Here is a 23798-nt window from a genome sequence, read left to right as displayed (position 1 = left end):
TGAAAAGACTGAACCTCTTCCAGTGGCTGACCGTGAAAATAGACAGGTGGGTTAGTTTGATGATTATTCCGATGTGACAGGGTGAGCTGGGACATTTGCTCGCATCGAACGACATGTTCAATTTGGAAAAGGAAGTGAATGATGTTAAGACCCTGCTTGATTCCATTATTGGGTAGTACCTCCCGTGGTGACCTCTCTTGATGAATGTTTTTTTCAGCTGGACCTTCAGTGCCTGGCTCTCACCGAAGAATCAATTACTTCGTCTCACATTCCAAAACTCCTGTGACAAGACTTAAGGAAGACCGGGTGGGAAGAATGCTAAATTTGGGAGAGCGTTTTAGAACTTTCACCAACCATTGATTGGATAATAATTAATTAATGAGACGGGACACGTGTCTTGTCAAAACTTTTTTGACATCTTTTGACATAAAGAGACGTCTTGACAAATTTTTGTCATTTCTGATATATAAAGCTCATTCACTGACTGACTGACTGATATTAATCTTTGGGACCTTCTGGGTGATGTGGAAAGCTGAAATTTTTGCATGTTGATGGACATCAAAGCCAAGATACAGGGAAAAATCACAGAAACATTGGAAAGCATTCCATTCCGGAGGCCTCAGCCCGGCAAATCTGCCAAACAGACAAAGACTACATGGTCAGCATTAGTTGAACATCAAACGGAGCCACCTATCCAGATTTCGGACTTATTTGCCTCTTTTGAAGGCACCTTTTTATCCAAAAGAAAATTTAAAAATCAAAACATTAAAAAAAGTTTGGGACGTGCACCTTGACCGCTTGGCCAAAGTATACAGTTCAACAAGACTGTCCCGTTGGCATACACATGCCCTTCAGCTCAAAGGCTGAAGCATATGGTCAAACAACCACACACATCCTAAATCCCGAAGGGCCAGAATACATGGTCATACAATTGGACCACTCCGTAGGAGTCCCATGATTTCAACGTTATGCTGTCCCAAATTTTGATCAGGATGGCATACCGATAAATATCTAACCAATGATGACCACATTCGTTGCAGAAGTATACTGTATATATATATATATATATACATATATATATATATATATATATATAATTATATGATATATACATATATATACATAATTATATGATATATACATATATATACATAATTATATGATATATACATATATATACATAATTATATGATATATACATATATATACATAATTATATGATATATACATATATATATACATAATTATATGATATATACATATATATACATAATTATATGATATATATATATATATATACATATATATATATATATATATATATATATATATATATATATATAATAATACATATATCTTCTTCTTCTTTCGGCTGCTCTCGTTAGGGGTCGCCACAGCGGATCATCCGTATGATCCGCATAGTGATTTGGCACATGTTTTACGCCGGATGCCCTTCCTGACGCAACCCTGGTCGCCTCTTACGACACAGGGATATGGTACACCTATTTTAACCGGGGTATACACCGGCCCAGTGCACTGGTACTCATTTCGCCGACCTCGGAAGGATGACAGGCTGAGTCAACCCCCTGGTGTATTAATTCAGTGGCCCAACGGGGCTTGAACTCAGGACCTTTTTGGATCCCAAGCCGCTGCCCTAACCACTGCGCCAACACCAGGCTCTAAATAATAATACATATATATGTAGACTATATATTGTTGTGGTTGACGAAATTCACAAACCACCATTCAGGTCCCTTAGGTGAGATATCTCTGTAAGTATATGTGTAGTTAGGCCCAAACCCGTTGTTTCGAGGGAATAAATGTCATTCAGTCGGGCTGCGACTCTTCAGGATAGCCGTTTTTCTTTTACTATCTTTATTTTGGACCAGCCGCCATTACTACCACCACCAACCACGTCTCAACAGCCATCACAACAACAACCACCAACCACAACGCCGCTTCACAACAACAACCACCAACCACAACGCCGCTTCACAACAACAACCACCAACCACAACGCCGCTTCACAACAACAACCACCAACCACAACGCCGCTTCACAACAACAGCCACGACCTTTACCGTCACAACTCGCCACCATCGCATCCACACCATCTCGCGCCACTCGTGGGCACCGATACTGGACTCGTGCAGGGCGCGCACCGAGCAGCGTATTCAAAAACATCACGGACTTTCCGCAGAAAAGGGATCAAAAACGACTCACGCCCACTTTTGTTCCGTCCAATCGGAGGGCGTGGGCGATTTGGCCCCGCCTCCAGGGCGTTGGAGTGAGGTCGCGATATGCAAATTCATGGATCAAAAAGCATTCACGCCCACTTTTCCTCGGTCCAATGGGGAGCCAGTTAGAGGTGAAGGGTCGGAGGCAAAGGGTCAAGGGTGAAAGAGCGAAGCCACGGGGCTTATATAAACGGCTGCGTTCGTCAGTAAAGGCAGTTGTGCGGAGTTCAAGAGAGTCGTCGGTGGAGCTGGAAAGAAGTGGGAGAAGTCAAGAGTGAAGAGTTGGGACGAGCCAAGAGAGGAGACGGAGAGGGCGAGTAGACGGAGCTGTGGAGAGGTGACGGCGGCGAAGGCGGACGAGGGGGTGCTCGCGTCGGTGCCGGGAGCTGCAGAGGGAGAGGCCAGCAACGCGACTGAGGTCGAGGAGGAGACGCTCGCCGCGGGACCCGAGACAGGGTGATATCCTCCTTCCCCCGAGCATCAGCAACCCCCTCCTGTTTCCCCCCCGCGCTGAGATAGTGCGACAAAGGGGGCCCCTTTCCCACCCCCTACCAGACACTGTCCACGAGGCCCGCGGAGTTGAGGCGCCACCGCCGCTCTGCGTCACATCATCAGACGGGTAGGCCCGACACGGTCTCGGCCCCAGGCCCGTCTACCCCCCTCATCCTGGAGGGTGGTTCTCTTTTCTTTTGCTTTGGGAATATGTGTTGTCGGCGCCGTCTGTGAAGTAAAATTGTATAAGTGTTGCCGTGTGCTCGGTAGTCGGATAGCTCTGCATTGTGTTTCTCTTTTATATTTGCTTTTTGTGTAATATTGTGTTTCTTCTTCCTTTACATGTGCTTTTGGTGGAATTGTATATGTGTGCTTTCCGTGTGCCGCGAAATAAATGTGAGTTATGTTGAACTGTTTTCCCGCTTCGCTTCGTCTTTTCTTTCATTGAATCTCCATCTTGCTTCACGTAAAGGGTTGGTCGTGGGCTAAAACGCCCGATAATTAATCGAACCGTCGAGGCCGACGAATAACACCGCTCGGTTATCCCGATAGTACGGAACGGGTCGCTTAAAGTGGCCCGTGTCCGAAGTCAACCTGCGGCGAGGTGCGATCGCCCGGTCTACCCTCCGTATGGGTACTTAGGTAGGTCGAATTTGGCGAGCAACCCTATCCCACGCGGGGGCCGATTGGCACGATCGTGGTGAGACCGAAAGGTCCACCCGTGACTAGTTCCCGGCGTTAGTCCGAGAGGGTCACGACTGGATTGTCCGTCCGGTGGGCGACGTGCCGCGATTCGAGTTACGTGGCCGTCCGCACGCCGGCGGGTGCGAATCCGCAACAATATATATGTACATGCATACATCCATACATACTGAATACATATAAATATTTATACATATAAATCCAAACATATACATGCTTGGAGTTTCCAATAAATATTCTTCATATGTATACTGTGTCTATATGAAGCCAGGTGTTGGCTTGGGATCTTAAGGTCCTGAGTTTGAGCCATGTTGGCTGCTGAATTAACACCAGGTGAGGTTGACTCAGTGTGTCATCCTTCTGAGGTTGGCAAAATGAGTACCAGCGTACTGGTAGAGGGGCACAGCATCAGTGGCATAACTATGCTTCCAAGAAAGAATAGATCCTGAGTTCAAGCCCCGTTGGCTGCTGAATTAACACCAGGGGGTTGACTCAGCTTGTCAACCATCTGAGGTCGGCGAAGTGAGTACCAGTGTACTGGTCCTGGTGTATGCCCCGGTTAGAATAGGTGTACCATATCCCTGTGTGTCGTAAGAGGCGACCAGGGTTGGCGTCAGGAAGGGCATCCGGCCATAAAAAAACATTGCCTCAAGAAAAAGCCAAACCCCTGCACAGCAGGGAAAAATGGCTGTAAAAACGGTCATTATACTGTGTCTATATATCCATGTCTATATATCCATGTCTATATATCCATGTCTATATATCCATGCATGTATAATGTATATATATATATATATATATATATATATATATTTTAAGTTTTTGTTTGTTTGTTTGTCTGCACGCGCTAATTGAACAGATGAAAGAAACAAAAACTGTCGGGACTGGCTTCGGGAAGGTCATAGGCTAGGTGACGAGGCCCTAGGCGGAGGGGGGGGGGGTGCCGATTTTAGATGTTAGTTTATATTTAATGAGATTTTACGGCCGTGGCCACTGTTGAAATTGATTGCAATGGCCGTGGCCGTAAAATCCCATTAAATATAAACTACCGTTAAAAATCCCTCCCTCCCCCAACCAAGGGGCCTCACCACCGAGCCTGCAACCTTCCCTGAGCCCGTCCCGACATTTTTTCCCCTCTCACCAACCCCTTTCGGCTATGACTGCCGTGGTCCATTCGGGAACTGATACTGGACTCGCGTCAGACCAATGTACAGAAGATTAAATTCATTCAAAAAGAACTTGGGCAAGGCGGGGTGCATTCAGCTCGTTTGTGTGTGTATATACTGTGTATATATATATATATATATATATATATATATATATATATATATATATATATATATATATATATATATATATATATATATATTGTTGTAGATTTCCCGCCCGTCGGCGTGTGAACGACCGCGTCGAACCAATAGCGGTCGCTTCACCCACCGAACAGACAATCCAGTCGCGGCTTTCCGGATCAACGCCGGAAAGCAGCCATGGGTGTGTTTGTAACCACACCACAACCTTGTCCGCACTCAACTCGCGCTACAGGGTCCGATCGCCAAATCTTCGATTTACCAAATTATTCGCGTGGGTAGGTTACCGAGAGATTGGACCTCAACGGGACCGCTTGGAAACTAGCCGCTTCAGCAGCTTGCTTCCTTTTGGGATAACCGAGCGGGGTATTATCGCGCAGTCCCGTTGGACCCGATCACTTTATCCACTATTTAAAAACCAACTATATTCCGAGTGCAAGATGGCAGCTCAATTAAGGGAAGAGGACGCAACGAACATGTTGACATTCACACAAGGGCATTTATTATAATAAGGCATGTATGCAATTAAACAAGGCAAAACACGTATGGAATTATACAAGCAACAAAAGCACGACAAAAGAACAACAACCGTCTACTTATTATGTACAGTCACTTGCACTTAACAGCAGTTCCTACTTATTAGACAGGCCCACGGACACACGTACGCACACACACACACACCCAAGAAATGGTGGCAGAGGCCTTTAATAACGGGCTCCAGCTCGAAGGACAGGTGAGCTGAAACCCAGAACCTATCTTGAACCTCTCCACCTCGTGTGGTCTTCAAGTTGTTCGGACCCGGGCTCCAGCGAGAGCGAGCTGCATCCAATCGCCGTGAGCCGCGATCCTTCCCGAGCGCCAGCGAATCCTCCCGCACTTCTCAACATGTGCTGGTGAGACGAGGCGCCGATCCTTCCCGTTGATGTGCCGCTTCCCCCAAGGAACCACCTCCAAGAAGAGGTTGATGAGTCGCACCAAGCCGGGAAACAAAATGGAGAACAAAGAGTTCCACGAAGAAGAAGAAGAATAAGAAGAAGAAGAAGAATAAGAATAAGAATAAGAATAAGAATAAGAATAAGAATAAGAATAAGAAGAATAAGAATAAGAAGAAGAAGAAGAAGAAGAAGCTACCATTCGCAGCTCGAGCCGAGCAACCGGCTCGACCTTCTTCCGAAACAAAGCAGCTCGAAGCAAAAAGCTCTCCCGAGCCAAGCAGAAGCTGAAACTCACTGAACCATCAAAGCAAAAAGCCTCCAAAAAGCCTCCTCCCGAGTCAGGCCTCAGCCCAAGCTCACTGAGCCAGCCGAAGCAAAAAGCTTTCGAAGGCCTCAACCCTAACCCAAGCCAAACAGGACCCGACAGTCTGCTGAGCGACTACTCTCTGCCGAAGCAAAAAGCTTTCTAATCCAACTTTGACAAGAAAGGATCTCGTCCTTATCCTTCTCTGCCCCCCCTCCCCCTCGCCCGGCATGACTCATGCCCTCGTGATCCATCCCCCGCTCAACCACGGATGGGAGGGAGTTGGTGACATCGTGAGTCACGGGACGGCAGGGTTCTTCTTCCTCTTCGCAGAAGAGGGGGAGGGATGTCTCCATTGCTCGTTCCCAAACTATTAAATCGATCCGCAGCGCATCTAATCGATTTCTGAACATTTAAACAATGGAAGGAGAGCAACTAAAGGAACCTGTATGTTGTGTGCAATCGAATTCCCAAATTCGTAACAATATATTACTGGTCAAAAGATTTAGAACACCACCAGTTTTTAAGTTTTTACTGAAATTTAAGCAGTTCAAGTCCAGTGAATAACCTGAAATGGTACAAAGAATAAGTGATAAACTGCCAGACATTTAAAAAAAAAAGTTTAGTTCCCAAAAACTGAAAAATAATGTAAATTTCAGAGTTGTTAAAAAAGGCACTCTCATGGAAGAAGTAATGGGTTAGCAACCGCAGCTGTTCTGCAGCAATGGAAGTAAATTAAGCTTTGGAAGTTGATGCAAACAATTCTGAGAGGTGTCCCAACTTTTGTTGATTAGTTACAAACCCTCTGTCTCTAAAAGCATTGTTGGAACAGACTGTGTTGCTTCACCCTCTGAAGCATTATTTGGACAATATTGCACTACAGGAAGTAGTATATTACTATCATAATGGTAGGAAAAAGACAATTAACAAAGGAAGACAGACAGACCATTATCTAAATATTACTAAAACTCTCATCATATATATATATATATATATATATATATATATATATATATATATATATATATATATATATATATATATATATATATATATATATATATATGTATTATGTTCCCAAAATACAGCCAAAACAGCACACGATAGCACAAACATATTAGGGCCACCTTACTCACTATTCTCCTGCGGTGTGCAGTATCAAGTTTTGTTCAAATCAGGCAACGAAAAAAATTATAAAAAAATCAATTCCCGATTCAGTCAAGTTTTGGTATGATGATCCATAAAGCGCAAGGACAAACCATGGAGAATGTGTTGATATACCTTGAGAAACCGGTTGGCCGAACGATGACTCCTGAGGTAAATGCTCAAATTTTCTTCAAGTTAAAGTTTTACCACTAAATAATATTAAAATTTTGTGTCTTGTTTTTTTCATCAACCGCTTTCACAAGGGAACCCAACGGGTTCATGGGTCGTCTACTAACCCTTAAAAGTGTAGGTCTTTCCTTTGGACAAATTGCAAAGTAAGCCAAGGTGTCAGTGAGTACAGTTTCCTACACCATAAAAGGCACTTGGAAACTGGAGGAAACTCTGACAGGAAGAGGTCTGGCAGACCCAAAGCCAGAACACAATCAGAGGACAAATTTCTGAGAGTCAACAGCTTGCGTGATAAGTGGCTCACAGGACAGCAGCTTCAAGCACAGCTTAACACTGGTCGAAGTAAGGGAGTCTCAGTTTCAACTGTGAAGAGAAGACATCGAACTGCAAGTTTGACAGGTCGAGTGGCAGTAAGAAAGCCATTGCTAAGATGGCAAAATAAGAAAAAGAGGCTTGCCTGGGCCATGAAGCACCGCCAGTGGACTACTGAAAACTGGAAGAAGGTCTTATGGACCGATGAATCAAAATTTGAAATCTTCGGTTCATCACGCAGGGTTTTTGTATGCCGTCGAGTAGGCGAAAGGATGGTTCCTCAGTGTGTGACACCAACTGTCAAACTTTGAGGAGGAAGCGTGATGATCTGGGGCTCTTTTGCTGGATCCAGAATCGGCGACTTGCACAGAGTGACTGGCACCCTGAACCAAAAGGGCGACCACAGCATTTTGCAGCACCATGCAATACCCTCTGGTCTACGCCTAGTTGGTCAGGGGTTCATCCTACAACAAGATAACAACCCAAAACATACCTCCAGGCTCTGTCAGAACTATCATAGAAGAAAAGAACAAGACAGCGGGCTTCAAATCATGGAATGACCAGCACAGTCTCCAGACTTAAACCCCATCGAGCTGGTTTGGGATGAACCGGACAGAAGGGTGAAAGCAAAGCAACCTACAAGAGCAACACATTTGTGGGAACTTCTGCAACAGTGTTGGGAAGAACTTTCCGAACAATATTTGATTTCCATTGCAGAAAGAATGCCACGAGTATGTTCGGCTGTTATATCTGCAAAAGGTGGCTACTTTGATGAGTCAAAAATTTCGATCAAATTTTGTTTAACAAAACGATTCCTTGATTTTTTTTTATCTGCAATTGTTTATTTGTTCTATGCTTTAAATCCAGAGTACATTTAAACATTAAACTGCTTAAATTTCAGTAAAAACTGGAAAAATGGGGGTGTTCGAACACTTTTGACCGGTCGAGTATATATACGTGTATATACTGTATATGCGTGTGTGTGTGTGTGTGTGTGTGTGTGTGTGTGTGTGTGTGTCTGTGTGTGTGTGTGTGTGTGTGTGTGTGTATATATATATATATATATATATATATATATATATATATATATATATATATATATATATATATATATATATATATATATATATATAGTATAATATTTTTTGGAAACTCCAGGCAGTGTCTCAATAATGGCACAAGCATTCCTTTCTGTAAGGAAGAAGAGATGTTAACACAAGAATCACCACGTGTGTCATCTTTTGGATGGTGGCGTCCTGTTTGCCAGCACGAGATAAATATTCAAGGTCCGATGGCGTCCTTCACGAAGAATCGGCGACTTGTCGCTGGCAGCATGGCCAAACAGATTCCAAAATTCCGGCCCTAACCTCACGCTCCCTTGGCCCAATTGAGGGAATGAAATGCAAAAGGCTCAACCCCCAATGGGGCGCCGCACTCCTTTCGAGCTGGGCATGTGGATTTGTAGTAGTAATCGCCGGTGTCCTTTGTGAATCGTCAGCGAGTTATCACCGGCATGCTGAACTCATTACAAATTCCTGCCAAAATCGCTTTCATTTGAACATCATGCCTGGCCAACTGATTGGTGAAAGGCTTGAGAACATCTAGTGGGGGCAGATAACAGCAATTTTTGAGAGGAATCGTGCAAATGATGACACAAGCATCAAATTTGGCAGATTTGTTCTCCAGGGGATTCTAATCAAATCTGCCCGATTGGCCATTTGAAAATCCAATTTTTGAAAAAAAAAAAATAAAAAATAAAAAACTTAAAAGAGTCAAGATCACGAATCAATGTTGGATGCTGGCTGAGATTGGTTATAGTTTCAGAAACATCATCAAAGACGTTCCAAGTCTGCCATGCAGTTTTCTTCCCTTTACCGCGGAAGGCAGACACGACGTCACATCCAGTGAACGCATGGAAGTATGGGATTCCTGTAGCTTTCTCAGGCCCTATTGCAGAAACTACCTCATGGACTGGAATCCATCGCGCCTTGGCTCCTTGGCCAAAGGCAATCCACATGTTCTCAAGACCTAGTTCCTGAAAGGATGGCAGCACAGATATTGCTATGACTAGTACATCCGTGTCATTAGCCTTAATGATAATGGACTTGCAACCATCTGTCGTTGCATCCCTGGTGTGTACAAATGTTCGAGTGTCAGCTTCTTCATGACAACATGGAGACACAGCATCCAGTGACTTCCTTGTGTTGCTAATGGCATCTTCTCCATTTGTGACAATGACTGTGCTTGTCGTCTGTGCTTCACACATCTTTCCCGCAAGGAAGTGAAACAGCTCAGTCTTGTTGCTGTCATCTCGAAGAAAGCTTCTCCAGTTACTTGGGGTTTTACTGGTTCCTGTCACTCTTCTTCCGAGTCCTTGCCCCCTTTTTGACCTTGCCTCGGACTTCAGACTTGACTTCTTGTACACATGAAACACTACGTCCACCTTCTCGTACCTGGCACCATAGGATTCCACCTTTGGGATGATGTCTTCTTTAGCATAGTCATCAAATATCTTTGAAGTGCGTGGAGGTAGGGCATTGATAAGTCCTGAGCCATCAATGATGACTGCATCGCCCCTTGGTTCTCTGTCTGGGATGTTCACTTGCGCTTCAAGAATTTCAGCCAGCTGTGACTTCAAATTTTTTCAATTTTTTTTTTTCAAATTTTTCAAAATTTGGATTTTCCAAATGGCCAATCGGGCAGATTTGATCGGAAAGCCCTGCAGAACAGAAATGCCAAATTTGATGCTTGTATCATAATTTGCACGATTTTTCTACGATCTACTACACTAATCCACCTCCCGCAGGTGACCCCACATGAATGTGGGATTACATGGGGTCGTGGAATTCGTTTTAATTGGCTTCGATCGAATCTGGCAAAGGTGTTCGTGAACCCTGAACCGAAACCGACATTATGAATGGAGAGAATTTTTTTTTTCGAAATCTATATTCTCTCATTGCTTGAGTTTTGGTACCAGCTGAAGTGCAGCGAAAATAAGCTGCCTTTCTGCGTCACGACAGTGGAGAATGACGTCATGTGATGGACGAATGTACAGGAGGAGGCCAAGGCTGTTGAACAGGTGTCGTGGCCGGAGCCTTGCATTTGCACTTGCTGTGGTGGATCCAATTATCGTGTGCATGTTCATGCTGAGCCCTTGGTCTGGGTGACGGCAAGAAATGCACGGTGACACGCACTGGTTCATGGTCCATTCATCACAAAATGATGTCCGGATGATGGAGTCACGCGACTCTTTTGGGGAACTGATTTGCGATAATTCTGTGGGAGTGAAATACAACACGCAGATTCCATTTTCGATGAGATTCCCCTGTGATTTATGAGCATGTCGGAGCTCAGCCCAGTTTGCCAGGAATCAGCAGGATCTGCAAGATCCTTAATTCGACAGCAAGGTGGAAACACCAGTGAAAATTGGATGTCATAATTGCAGACATTGATAAGGGAGAAATTTTTGCTTGAGAGAAGACAATCACACTTTGGTGTGGTCCGTACATCCCCGGTAAAGTTTCCCTTTGATGCAAAATCGACGCACATGTGCATGTATGGAACCCGGTGCTTAACAAGTCCCTCCGGGATCATTACAAGGATGCACAACAACAGCTGGGGAAACCTTTTTGAGAAGCCGCGGATTTGATAAACAATGCTTGCCAAAACATCCCAAAACAAACAACAATAACGAGTCATTAGTAGAATGGCAGGTGTATGCTTCCTTCCTCCCAATTCCCCAATTTCCAGAAATCAAAGCGTCTTTGGAGGCCATTGCCAATTACAATTACACTGATGGCCATCCCCATACATCAAAGTGACGCATGCACGAGCTATCTTTGGCTTCACGAGTTGAAGCATTTGTGCAATATCTGGAGTTGAGAGTATTACTACACCCCCATCTTAATTCCATGAAGGCTGCAAGAAGGATCTGACAATATTACAGATTACTTCTACGCCGCCTGCTTGGCAATCTGTGGATCGACCTTTTCCCCTTTTACTCTTAACTCAGGCACTGTATAAGGGTCTGTTTCCATGTTCGCAGTATATCAGATGAAAATAAAGGCACTTCATTAAATCTCATCAATATAGGGGCCTATCCCACTCCTGACACCAAGTGTCACGTGACCAGGAGTTTAAACGGACTGCAGAGCAGGTAGAAGTGTGAGACGCCTTTCCAATGGAAGGCACAATGAAGTGACAGCCATGGTGTGGGCACCACACCCTCAACACAGAGCCAATTCAGAATGTTTCAAAGCACTTAGCAAGTTGGATGCCGAGCAAGAATAAAGAGGGCAGGTCATGCTGGAATGTTAGAAACGTTGATGTCTTTCAGAGTCAACAAAAAAACACCATACGATACAAGTTCGAAAATTGCACAGCTCATATGAAACATTTAAAATGACTGCATTTGATGTAAGTTGTGTGGATGTGTTAATAAGAGTGACCGTATGAACGAGGATCGTCAATTAGCATTGTCAATTGAATTGTAAGCAAATTTGACTGTTATATATATATATATATATATATATATATATATATATATATATATATATATATATATATATATATATACATGAGCAAATCAAAGGCATTATAGGTGTTCACAACAATTAAATATGTCTAAGAGGTATGTACATAAAATACATACATGTGAGCAAAGTGCATGTATTTGAGACAATATTCAACAACAATAGAAGATTAGAGGTCACTCATTCTCTCCTATGCAACACAAGGCTGCGGAGTAGCATTATTGGCTGAGGGTGTGACTGTCCCACTGATTCATTGCCCCCTGATGGTTAGGGCCGGAATTTTGAATTTGTTCATGGTGCCAGCGATAGCTTGCCAACTCTTCGCAAAGCACACTGTGGGATCTTCAATGTCCCCCAACGAACGCCAGCAGTCAGTCCATCCAAGGGATGACACACACATTGATGGAGTATCCTGCCTTTGAAATGCCAGGATGACAGTTTATAGCTTGGTGGGGATTCAAACCCAGGCTAGACAGCTTAGAAGCGAGTGTGCGAAACTCTCTGCCATCCTGTCAGCCCAAAATTGGTGCTCATTTAAATATCTATTGTGACTCTAATGTCCACATCCATACTCAGGTGAACGAAAGTGAGTGCCATCACTTAATTAATTCAGTCTTCTTTGTTTAACTGTGCAGGATTGGTTTTCTCATTTCATTCATTTTATATGATTCACGAGTCATATGATTCAACCTTTTTTGCCTGTGACATTTTTTTCAACTTGTATACTTGTGTTTTACATGTCTACAGACATAATATCTTGCACATGACAGTATGTCTGTTCATTATGTCATGTGCATGAAATTATGAGATCTTTAAAACAAGAGGTCCCTCTTAACCAAAGTTGACAGTGGAGTGGGTTCGCATCCCACTTCTGACACCATGTCATGACGATAGACACGGATGGATTCACATTGCCGGGACCAACTGCCGGAATCATTAGCGCATGTGCACAACATGTACAAGCCAGATGAATACAACCAATTGAGTAAGCATATGATTCACCAATATCATTGCAGTATGTTCATTCGATCACGAGAAGGTAATTATTGGTAATTGTGCAGGTACCTTTTTTCCCTCTTCACCTTCCCTTTCACCTCCTTTTGACTGCACAACTCTGTCAGAGCTCACCATCTCGCTCATTGATGTTGCATTCTCCTGCTTTTCTCTGTTTGCTTAGTACACTTATTGTCCAGCATCATTTAACTTACTGTCATTCAGTTTCACAAATTGGTGCCAAATTCACTGCACTTCGCTCACCGGACACATCCACATGTACTTCCCATGAATCCCATCCTGACACCAAATACATGTCTCTGACATTTGCAGTTCATTTCATTTAGTGTAATGAAATGTCATTGTTCACTTACAAGATCAGTAACATGGTATTTTGGAAATTGCTTGCAAGTGAACGCTTGAAAACGCAACTTTTCAAAAAAGGCGGTCGCTCAACAACGGATCGCCACGCTTGCGCAGAAACTCTTGGTAACATTGGTGATTGGAGCAAAATATATCGTGCATGCGAGGTAACGATTGATGTCACGTCAAGGGGGTTTGCCCCAACCAGGCCGGATAGCCAAACAGTTCTCTCTTGGAGGCGAACATGTGATCCTTGGAGATTATGGCGTGCGTGGGAAGGAAGGGCGGCAAAGGCACTCAGCAGGCGGAAGCAGAGCACAGGGAGTTTATACTCAAACTCACGACAAATAGACAACACAAGCAACTTAAATGGATATGGGGGTTTAAAGAAAATAAATCAAATATTTACAATGGTAATAATTCAAAGTGTAATCATAAAAATGGAACAGAGGTAAAACTAAATTCCTATTTGAGGCACCTCCACACAGACTTTAATACTGACAAGGGGACAAAATAAATAAAATAACCCCCCCCCCCACTTCTCCCAGCACTTAGCCATGTGCCCAGAGATGAGTTTCTGGAGCTTGAGGTGCACTAAACCGCGTCATCACTGCGTGGGAAAACGTGCCCAAAAGTGGCGCCAAGCCGCTCTCTCGGCAGGAAACATACAGGAGGCAATTTGGGCAGTCATATTCAACATCAGGGCTCAGAAACCGCCGTGCAGTTTCTTTCATCGATCGCATTTGCTGCCGCCGCTCCTCTGCAGAATGGCGCCGCCTTCTTCCCCGCTGGCACAACACGAGGCTTCGAGGTGCGGTCTCACACGACCCAGCCAAACAGTCAAAGGCCAGTGTCTTGCTCCATCACGCGAGCAAATTCTCCTCAGCACTAACACGAGAATCATGCTAACCATCTTCGCCATGTCGAGGAAAAGCCAGCCGTAATGCCCTTCTCTTCCAACCACCATCTCTTCACTCGCTTCTGTCCCACACCTTCTTCGTGTCCTGACTCCCGCCGATCTTCGCTCTCTTCCCCTCTCTCTCTCTGACGTCATGCCCATGAATCATCCACCCCAGGGGCGTGGTGTCGCTAGATGTCATTCCTGGAGGTGGCTTTTTGCCTGCTTGGAACATGGTGCTCGGTTGTTGTTGTTTTAAAGATGCGATCCCTTTTTATTGCAGGTCTTGAAATGCAAAAACATAGGAAAAGCTCACGGGGGCAATCACATACTGGGAGAAATTAGCCTTAATCCCTACCGATTTAACACATTTATTTATCACTTATATTTATTTATGTGATTTATTTGTCACAGCAGCCCCCCCCCCCACCTTCCTGTGTGGTGACATGTAACTCTTAAGCTCACAGTTTCCCTACTTAATATACATCAATATGTATCCTACATGTCCACGGACCACGCGACTCAATACAATCCTATCTTTTCAATGAAATTCCTCCATATACCCCACGAACATAACAATATTGTTACGGCCTGGGGTTCGAGGTTTGCCATGAGAGGAAGCACTTGAGTTTCTCCTGAACTCCCGGTCCTGAGGCCACCAGTCACGGATAATTCCACGCCTGGTGGGTTATTAAACAACCACAAACACCAATTGGTTCCGCCAATCCGAGCAGGGTGTAGCAACTTCGCGTCAGTACCTTACCTTTGGATGGCCGCACCAAGCACGTTTCGTGCCCTCAACAAACACCCGGATTACTGTCGAGCGATACAGTGAGTGTGCACTGCCGAAGAAAAGCAAACCAAATGGCATAGAAGTTCCAGGCCAACACTATGTGCAGACTATGCTGGATCAATGGAGGAAAGGACGTGATGAACTGGGTATATTCAAAATAATAAACAAGTCTATTGACAGCAAGGGTGAGGAAAGGTATGTGGAACAATAAGCAAAAGTTTCAATTCACAGCAATATTTGTACAGCAGGGGAAAGTAAGGATTGGTGTGCTGAGGCCAAAAAAAAAAATGCAATTATTTTCGAAAGAGGACACAGTGCAGGGTGAACCCTTTCTGATCTTATACAATCTTAACTTAAATTAACATGATAGGTGCCATCAGAAACACTCCCAAGGAAAGTTAGAATAGCAAATTCAAGAAAAAGTAGAAGGTATTTGCGACCTCTAAATTACCAGGCGAGGCCGACGGATCCTGCACAAACTCAGTCGCTGAGGAGGGGGGAGGGGGAAGGAAAACTGGGGGGTGTCTAAGGTGCGTGGTTGGGGGAGATGCGGTGAAGGGTGTGGTGATGTGCAGGTGAAGTGTGGAGAGGAAGTTGTAAAGATGTGGCTCAAGGGGAGTTGGAAATAAAGCAAATAACATGTGAGAAGATAGTCCGGTCTAAAGTGAACTGTAAAGTGGTCTGCACATGTTAATGCAAAGGTTGTCTCATACTGCGCTGGGTCTGGCACATGACTATTATAGCCATCCAGTGCTCTTCTCCATAGGCTCTATTCTGCTCGGTCCTGCTCAGTCCCGCTCAATTTTGTTCCGTTTCATTCCATTTTGCACTGTCCGACTCTGTTACGCTCTGACAAATAGGAACGCACCAACCAACCAACCAAGCCGAGCTGAGCCAGAGAACCGACAGTGACGTAAAGTCAGGTCAGGTATGGGAGCATGCGCTGGAGCAGCACGTTGCTGCGTTCACTTTCCGCCACTCTTCCAGTGGCCTCCGTCTGGCCAGCCCCCAGGCAGACGTCTTGCCCATCCCCATCTCCTTGAGATGCTGATCAACCTGCTGCAACTACGAGGAAAGTCATCAGCCCATTGGCCTCCTCCACTCACGAGACTCCCTCGCTGAGAGAATCCGGTGAGCAGCATCAGCGTCGGAAAAATGAGCCACATGTCCAAACAGCCGCAGCTAACGCTCACAGACTATGCAGGTAACAAATTTCATTTGAGTCTCTCTCAGCAACCGCTCGTTGGAAAAAAAGTCCGACCAGCAACAGCCAAGGATTCTCAGAAGAGACCTGGTACCAAAGGAATTAACTCTCTGTAACAGATCCCTGGTCAGAGTCCAAGTGTCACATCCATAGAGCAAGACTGGAAGCACCAAGGACCTGAAGACTCGGATTTTCGTCCTCCCGCACAGGTACCGGCAGTGCCACACCAAATGATACAGTAAATCCATGCCTCCCCAGGCCCAACCCAGACGTCTGTTGACCTCGGACTCACAGCCAGCAGAGACATGAATATCACTGCCAAGGTAAGTGAATCTCTCCATGACCTCAACATCCTCGCCACAAACAGGTACAGACAGGATAACAGCATCCAAAATGTCATTGAAAGCCTGGATCTTAGTTTTGACCAAGGAAACCCATAATCCCAGCAGCTACCACTCATCATTCAGCAGCTCAATGCCCCCCCAAAGGATATCTGGAGTCTCCGAAAAGATGACTACATCATCTGCGAAATCAAGGTCAGAGATCTTGACATTCCTAAACGATGCACCGCAGCTTGATTTCTTTGACATCCTTCCCAGAATCCAGTCCATACAAGTGTTCATAAGTGTGGGTGCCAGTACACACCCCTGATGAACTCCAGTAACAACTGGAAATAAGTCGGTGATGGCAGCACCACATCTCACTGCACTCACAGTACCAGAGGATAGTTCAAACATCAGATTTATCAGTTTTGGTGACAACCCTCAAAGACCAAGAATCCTCCAGAGGGCATCCTAATTCACTGAATCAAATGCTTTTCAGAAATCAACATCGGCTGAAAGCAGTCCCTGCCGAAACTCTCGTCTGCATTCTGTGAGGACCCGAAGAGCAAGGATCTGGTCAATCGTTGATCTCTTTGGTGTAAAGCTTCACTGCGCTGGATGCTGGTGCTCAAGCAGATGGTGGCGAACCCTTTCAATAATTATCCGACAAAGACTTCCGGTTCGGTTTTGAGCGGCAAGAGGTCTCCTTCGGGGCTCCCTGCTGACATTCTCAAAGTTAAGTTCCGGTTGTTATTTGTCCCGTTTTAACTGTTTAATTTTCTCACCTACATGTTAATGTGTGTTCCTAGTTCGGTTTTGTTTCAAAAATCGTGCTATTTTGTGAGTATTTATGTCGACGTTCTTACCTGGTGTTTGAGGCCTAGTCCTAGGCTTGAGGCCTACCGGTTCCACTTGGTGTTCGATCGTTTTTTTTTTTGTTTGTTGTTTTTTCTCCCCATTACCTTCAATTTCTATCCTCCCCATTACCTTCAATTTTCATCCTCCCCACTTTCCAAACATCCCCCATTCTCCCAACTAATCTCTTTCTTATCTCAAAAAAAAAAAAAAAAAAAAAAAAAAAAAAAAAAAAAAAAAAAAAAAAAAATACCCAACAACAACAACAACAACAACAACAACAACACGCTCACCTTCTCCCGATTCTGCGACTTCTTCTTCCTCTTAACTTCCTCCTCGTCTTCCTCGATTTCTTTTTTTTTTTTTTACATTTCCATGACCTAATCTGTTGAACTCTCTCATACATTAATATTAACAACAAAAACGATCTTATGATGCTTCATCTTCCTCTCTCTCACATGTGGTACTCTTTACTGTTTCACAATGCACTACTCTTCTGCTATTTCAACAGACTGCTTTCATTTCGACCTCTCCTTCATTCCTTGCCTAAAAAATCCAACTATTACAGCGCTTCTTCTCTCCATGCTCTGAATTCGCCTTCATTGCATCCATCAAGAATTGTGTTAAATCGCATCTCTGACCTAAAACTTTTAAAAACCACAGTTTGCCATGGATGCTCGCTTTCCATCAACCATTCTTTTTTCCAACTTCAGTGCCAACTCACCCCCTCACCCCTCACTCTCACTCTCAAAGCAACCATCCCACTCTTCTCCCTCCAAGCCTCCCTCTCACCTCTTTCAAAAATTCCCCCTCACCTTTCTCCCACCTTTCATCCCCCTCACTCTTCCTTCTCTAAGTTGCCCCCCTCTCATCCACCAAACTGCCTCCCTCCACTGCCCTCTCACCTCCATCTCTTCACTCCACCTCCTCAAATACTCAACTGCCATCTTCCTTGTCTCTTGTCCCCCCTCTCTCCCAGCACCACAGAGCCTTTTCTCCTCCTCATTCGGCCCCCCCCCCTCCCTATTCCGCAATAACCCACACTCCTTCACCAACCCCCCTTTCCTCCCCCTCGTCCCTCGTCCTACCCTCCCCCGCCCCTCCACCTCCTGCACCCAAATCCTCCTCCCCTACCTCTTCATTAAAAGTGTGGACCTCAAATATCCGGGGCCTTCGCTCAAACCTTTCAGATCTTTCCATGCAGGTTGCCACTGACAAACCAGACATTATCTGCCTAACAGAAACTTTCCTCTCCCAAGACGTGTCTGACTCCCAAGTATCTCTCCCTGGTTACTCCCTCTTACGGTATGACAGACCTGAGCCTCGTCCTGGTGGAGGTGTTGCTCTCTTCATCAAAGACTCTATTCCTCACTCTCCCTGCACTGCTCTCACTCCCCCACACCCCCAGGAATACCTCTGGCTTCGGCTTCCCCTCCACTCCCACCTCATGTTTATATGTGTACTGTACCGTCCACCGAACAGTGATGACTCCATCTACACCTCACTCTCCGAAAACATGGACCATCTTCTATCTTCTCATCCAAACTCTCTCTTCCTCTTATGTGGCGACTTCAATTGTCATCACGCCAGTTGGCTAGGTGTGGGTACCTCTCTCACCTGCCATGGGACATCAGCAAAAGCTTTCTGTGACTCATTGGGACTGACTCAATCGGTCAACTTCCCGACCCGGATCTCAACCAATGGTACTCCATCTCTTCTGGATCTGATTTTGACAAATTTCCCTGACAATATCTGCTGCTCTTCCTTCGCTCCAATTGGTTCTTCTGACCACGTCCTTGTTAAAGTGGACATCTCTCTGGCTGTTATCAGAGAACCACCTCACCGCCGTCGAGTCTGGCATTTCACTCAAGCCGACTGGCAGGGTCTCCGAGCAGCCATCAAACTTACAGACTGGTCTCCTATCACTACTTTCTCAAACATCAACTCATCCTGGGAATTCTTTCAAAGAAACTTGCTCTCCCTCATGCACAGATTTATCCCCTCTCGTGTTCAGTTGTCTTACCCTTCCTCCCGCCCTTGGTTTACTGAAGCTTGTGGTGAGGCAGTTGTCCTGAAACAACTTGCCTTTGCCTCATGGAAAGCAAACCCAACTGAGGGCAATCTCAGTTCTTTCCACAAAGCTCGGAACAAGTGTGTAGCTACCCTCAGGAGAGCCAGAAAACAACATCTTTCTCATCTCAAGTCTGAACTCTCAAACCTCTCTCCCTCCTCAAAATCCTGGTGGCGTTTAATCAAATCTGTTTCTGGTGTATGTTCCCCCTCCATCCCCTCCCTTACCTCAAATGGCCGCACTGCTGATTCCACACGTGATAAAGCTGAATGTCTAAACTCGGTGTTTGCAGCTAAATCTTGTGTCCCAAACCCATCACTATCTCTACCCACTTTACCCAGTCGCACCCAACTGTCCCTGGACTCTGTATCCTTTTCTCCTGACAAGGTGGAGAGCTTGCTTTCAAACCTCGAGTCAGATTCTGCAACCGGTCCAGACGGCATCAGCCCACGTGTCCTCAAAGCCTGCTCTTCTGCTCTTGCTCACCCTCTCTCTGTTCTATTCACCCTCTCATTTTCCCAAGGTCATCTGCCATCTGCTTGGAAATCTGCTAACATCACTGCCCTGCATAAAAAGGTGCAAAAACAGATCCCTGTAACTATAGACCAATCAGCCTTCTCCCAATCATCAGCAAGGTTATGGAATCCATCATCGCTTCAGACATGAAATCCTTCCTCTTCTCCAATGGCTTGATTTCCAATCATCAATTTGGTTTCAGACCAGGTCACTCTACCCTAGATATGCTGCTACTGCTCTCCCATCAATGGATGGAGGTCCTCAATGCCAGACAGGAAATCCGAGCCGTATCCCTGGACATATCACGTGCTTTTGACACAGTCTGGCACCCTGCCCTACTCACCAAACTCTCTTCCCATGGTATTCAAGGCCATCTCCACTCATGGCTCGCAGACTTCCTCTCCTGTCGCAGTCAACGTGTGGCCCTAAATGGAGTTCTTTCATCCCCTCTTCCTGTGCAGGCTGGAGTTCCTCAAGGTAGCGTTCTGGGCCCTGTTCTTTTTCTGGTTTTCATCAATGATCTCTCGGACTCTCTGGAAAATCCTCTATTTCTCTTTGCCGATGACTCCACCCTCTGCCGTACCATCTGTCATCCCTCAGACCGGCAAGCAGCAGCTTCTTCGCTCACTGCAGATCTGGATAAAATCACAAACTGGTCCAACACGTGGAACATGTCTTTCAATCCAGACAAATCTCACACTCTCACTATGTCTCTTCGAAAGGACCGTTTACAAAACCCCCCATCCACTTTCTCAACAATCCTCTGGAAGAAGTCTTTTCTTTCAAGCTTCTGGGTCTCACTATCTGCCATGACCTTTCCTGGGAAAGTCACATTTCCAACCTTGCCTCAAAAGCCAGTCGCCGACTGGGAATCCTCCGTCGTGCAAAGTCCTTCCTCGGCCCTCTTGAGCTCCTGACCACTTACAAAGCTTTTGTCCGTAGCCTGATGGAGTACTGCTCTCCCCTCTGGGCTGGTGCTCCTGCCTCCCACCTTTCTCGACTTCACGCTGTCGAAACCAGGGCTTTTAAGATCATTGGCATCTCCCGCAATGAAGCTGAGTCTTTGGGCCTCTCACTCAATCACCGCAGGTTGGTCGGTGGTCTTTCTGTCTTCTACCGACTCCTCTCCAGCCTTGCCCCCCTGCTCTCTCTGTGATTTGTCCCAACCACATTTCCACAGGGCGCTCAAGGTCCGCCAACAACCCCCTTCTGGTAAAACTACCAAAATCACGAATCACTGCTCATCTTCACTCTTTCATTCCTCTTTTTTCCCGCCTTTGGAATAAACTTCCTCACTCTATTCTTTCCCATTCTTCCCTCCAGGCTTTCAAAACAGCTGTTCACCACCACCTCTTATCTTCCCCCATCCAAATCCTCGATCTTTTCTACCCCCGATAATCCACCCAAGCCCACTTCCTTCAATTCTCCTGCTTTCCTTCCTGAAAGTCCCTTTAATGTCCATCTTCCCCTCGCCATGTTCCCCGTCCCATCCCCATCCCTCCCCCTTCCACAGTTCACCTGTGTCTGTTCCCCAATGTTTTGTCCCTTCCACTCCCGCCCCTCTTGTCTCATGCCTCCTTGCTGTGAGTTGTGTGTTAGCTCTCATACGAGCCTCGACCAAGGTATACAAAAAAAAAAAAAAAAAAAAAAAAAAAAAGACCTTGCCTCGCACTGAGAGCAACGTCACCCCTCGGTAGTTGCTGCAGTCTTGGCGATCACCCTTCCCTTTCCAGAGAGGGACAACAAGGCTGACTTCTCCCAGTCAGTTGGGATGATGCCTGTGTTCCAGGCAGAGCAGAGAACTGCATGAAATGGCATGAGTGTCGCATTTCTACCAGCCTTGAGAAGTTCAGCATGGATGCCACGGATCCCAGGAGCTTTACTCCATTTCAAACGATTCACCACAGTCTGTGTTTCCACAAATGAAGGTGGACCACAGTTGATTGGAGGGACAGCAATTGGGATTGTAACATCCCTGACCTCCAACTCAACAGCTGGTGGCTCGGCCTGGTACAGTCGCTCAAAGTAACCGGCCCAGTGGTCCTTCACTTCAGACTCCTCTGAAAAGAGCCCCCCCCCCCACCCTCCGCTCTAACAGCAGTACACTGAGGGACGGGCTTGGAGGAACGCAATGCGGCAATTCCCCTATAAGCAGGATGAGTATCACTTGACCACAAGTGATGCTCTAGTCCTCATAGATTCCTCACACATTAGCCTCCTTGTCCACCCTTAGCGCACGTACAGTTTTACGTCTCAGCTCCCTGAACAGCTCAGCTCTGCCATTCAGCCTGGCCCTGTGACTCTGGTCAATGGTATCCAGTGTCCCTTGAGAAACAAAATTCTTCTTTGCCCAATGGTGAGTTCCAAGACATCCACCAGCAACTTCAAGGATGGTGTTCTTGAAGGCACTCCACAACTCTTCAGGATCCCCCAAAGCATCCAGACCTCCCAAATCTCCACTCAGCCTGTAATGGTGGTAGTGGTCATTAGTTGTGGCTGTTAATGGCGAGTGTCGGCTAGCTTGGGTTGTGGTTTGACGGTGTGGGGATTACAATGAAGGCGTCTTGTTGGTGTATGAATCGTTGTAGTGTTGTGGTTTGAGTTTGGTGAGGCTAAGGTGTAATGTCTGTTGGATTATGGCGCGTGATTTGAAGGGGGTTTGACGTGCATATGCAAATTTATTGCCTGTTGCTATGGTCTGCATGCTTGTGTGACGGAGAGTTTGTGTGTGCAGTGAAGTAAAATAGATAAAGAATGGGAATAAAGACCTACTGCCTAAAGCCCATGCAACACATATCATCGATAAACCCATTACACATCAGGGAAGGACTATCTAGAACGAATACTAATGAAATAACTGTCTCAGGATCACTGTATGATGTCTGCCTTTGCCTTGGGGGAGTTCCGGTTTTGCAGAACTGAAACAATATGAAGGCCGATACGCATCGAAGGTATTGTGTGAATTTGTCTTTGAGATGTTTCTTCAACGCCGTGATTTATCGTTGATTTCTTCCGTTGCAATGGCTCGCCGATTTCTGAAAATAACTCCAAAAAAACTGCGAAAAACACCCAAGAAAAAAGGGGAAAAGTAGCCCAGCCCCCGTCAAGTCATGGAAATACAGCGACGATCCCTCCCCATCACTGCGGCATGAGAGTGATCCGCCATTGGCGTTGATTGACAGCCCACAGCGAGGCATTGTGTGAAAGTTCACCAGTTAGTTCTTCAGCAAGTTGACCAGATATTTGCGCAATTTCTTTCCTGGCTTGAGGTGTATTTGGAGTACGTTTAACTTGCGTTGGTTTATCTATGAGACTCCAATCATTCCACGGGAAAGGTTCAGGATTTCCATGATTACAGACAGAGTTTTCTTCCGACTTCCATCCATGTCTCACGCAAGACATGACAGGTGCACATCCTCCAGTTATGGGTGGGCCACCAGTCACCGGGTCGTTGTACTCTCCTTATCCCCTGCAGCTGCTCGCTGGTATCAACAGGAAATGGGAGGAATTTGACACGTCATATTTCCCATATTCTCATGAGTCTGATTTTCATGTCGGAATTCAATTATGGTTAACCATATAATTATGGATTTCGCCCAAGCACCGGCAAGCCAAAAGTGCCCCGA

General features: G+C 45.6%; 1 long non-coding RNA gene across 1 annotated transcript in view; it reads right to left on the bottom strand.

Moving 5' to 3' along the window:
- Nucleotides 1-23798, bottom strand: part of LOC147033831 (uncharacterized) — a 57621-nt gene that overhangs the window by 4301 nt on the left and 29522 nt on the right. The window lies entirely within an intron of this gene.

This window comes from Eptatretus burgeri, chromosome 1, assembly GCF_056783735.1.
Source record: "Eptatretus burgeri isolate ZD-2024b chromosome 1, Ebu_testis_v1, whole genome shotgun sequence".
NCBI classification, from domain to species: domain Eukaryota; kingdom Metazoa; phylum Chordata; class Myxini; order Myxiniformes; family Myxinidae; genus Eptatretus; species Eptatretus burgeri.
This window is presented reverse-complemented; position numbering and strand designations above follow the sequence as displayed.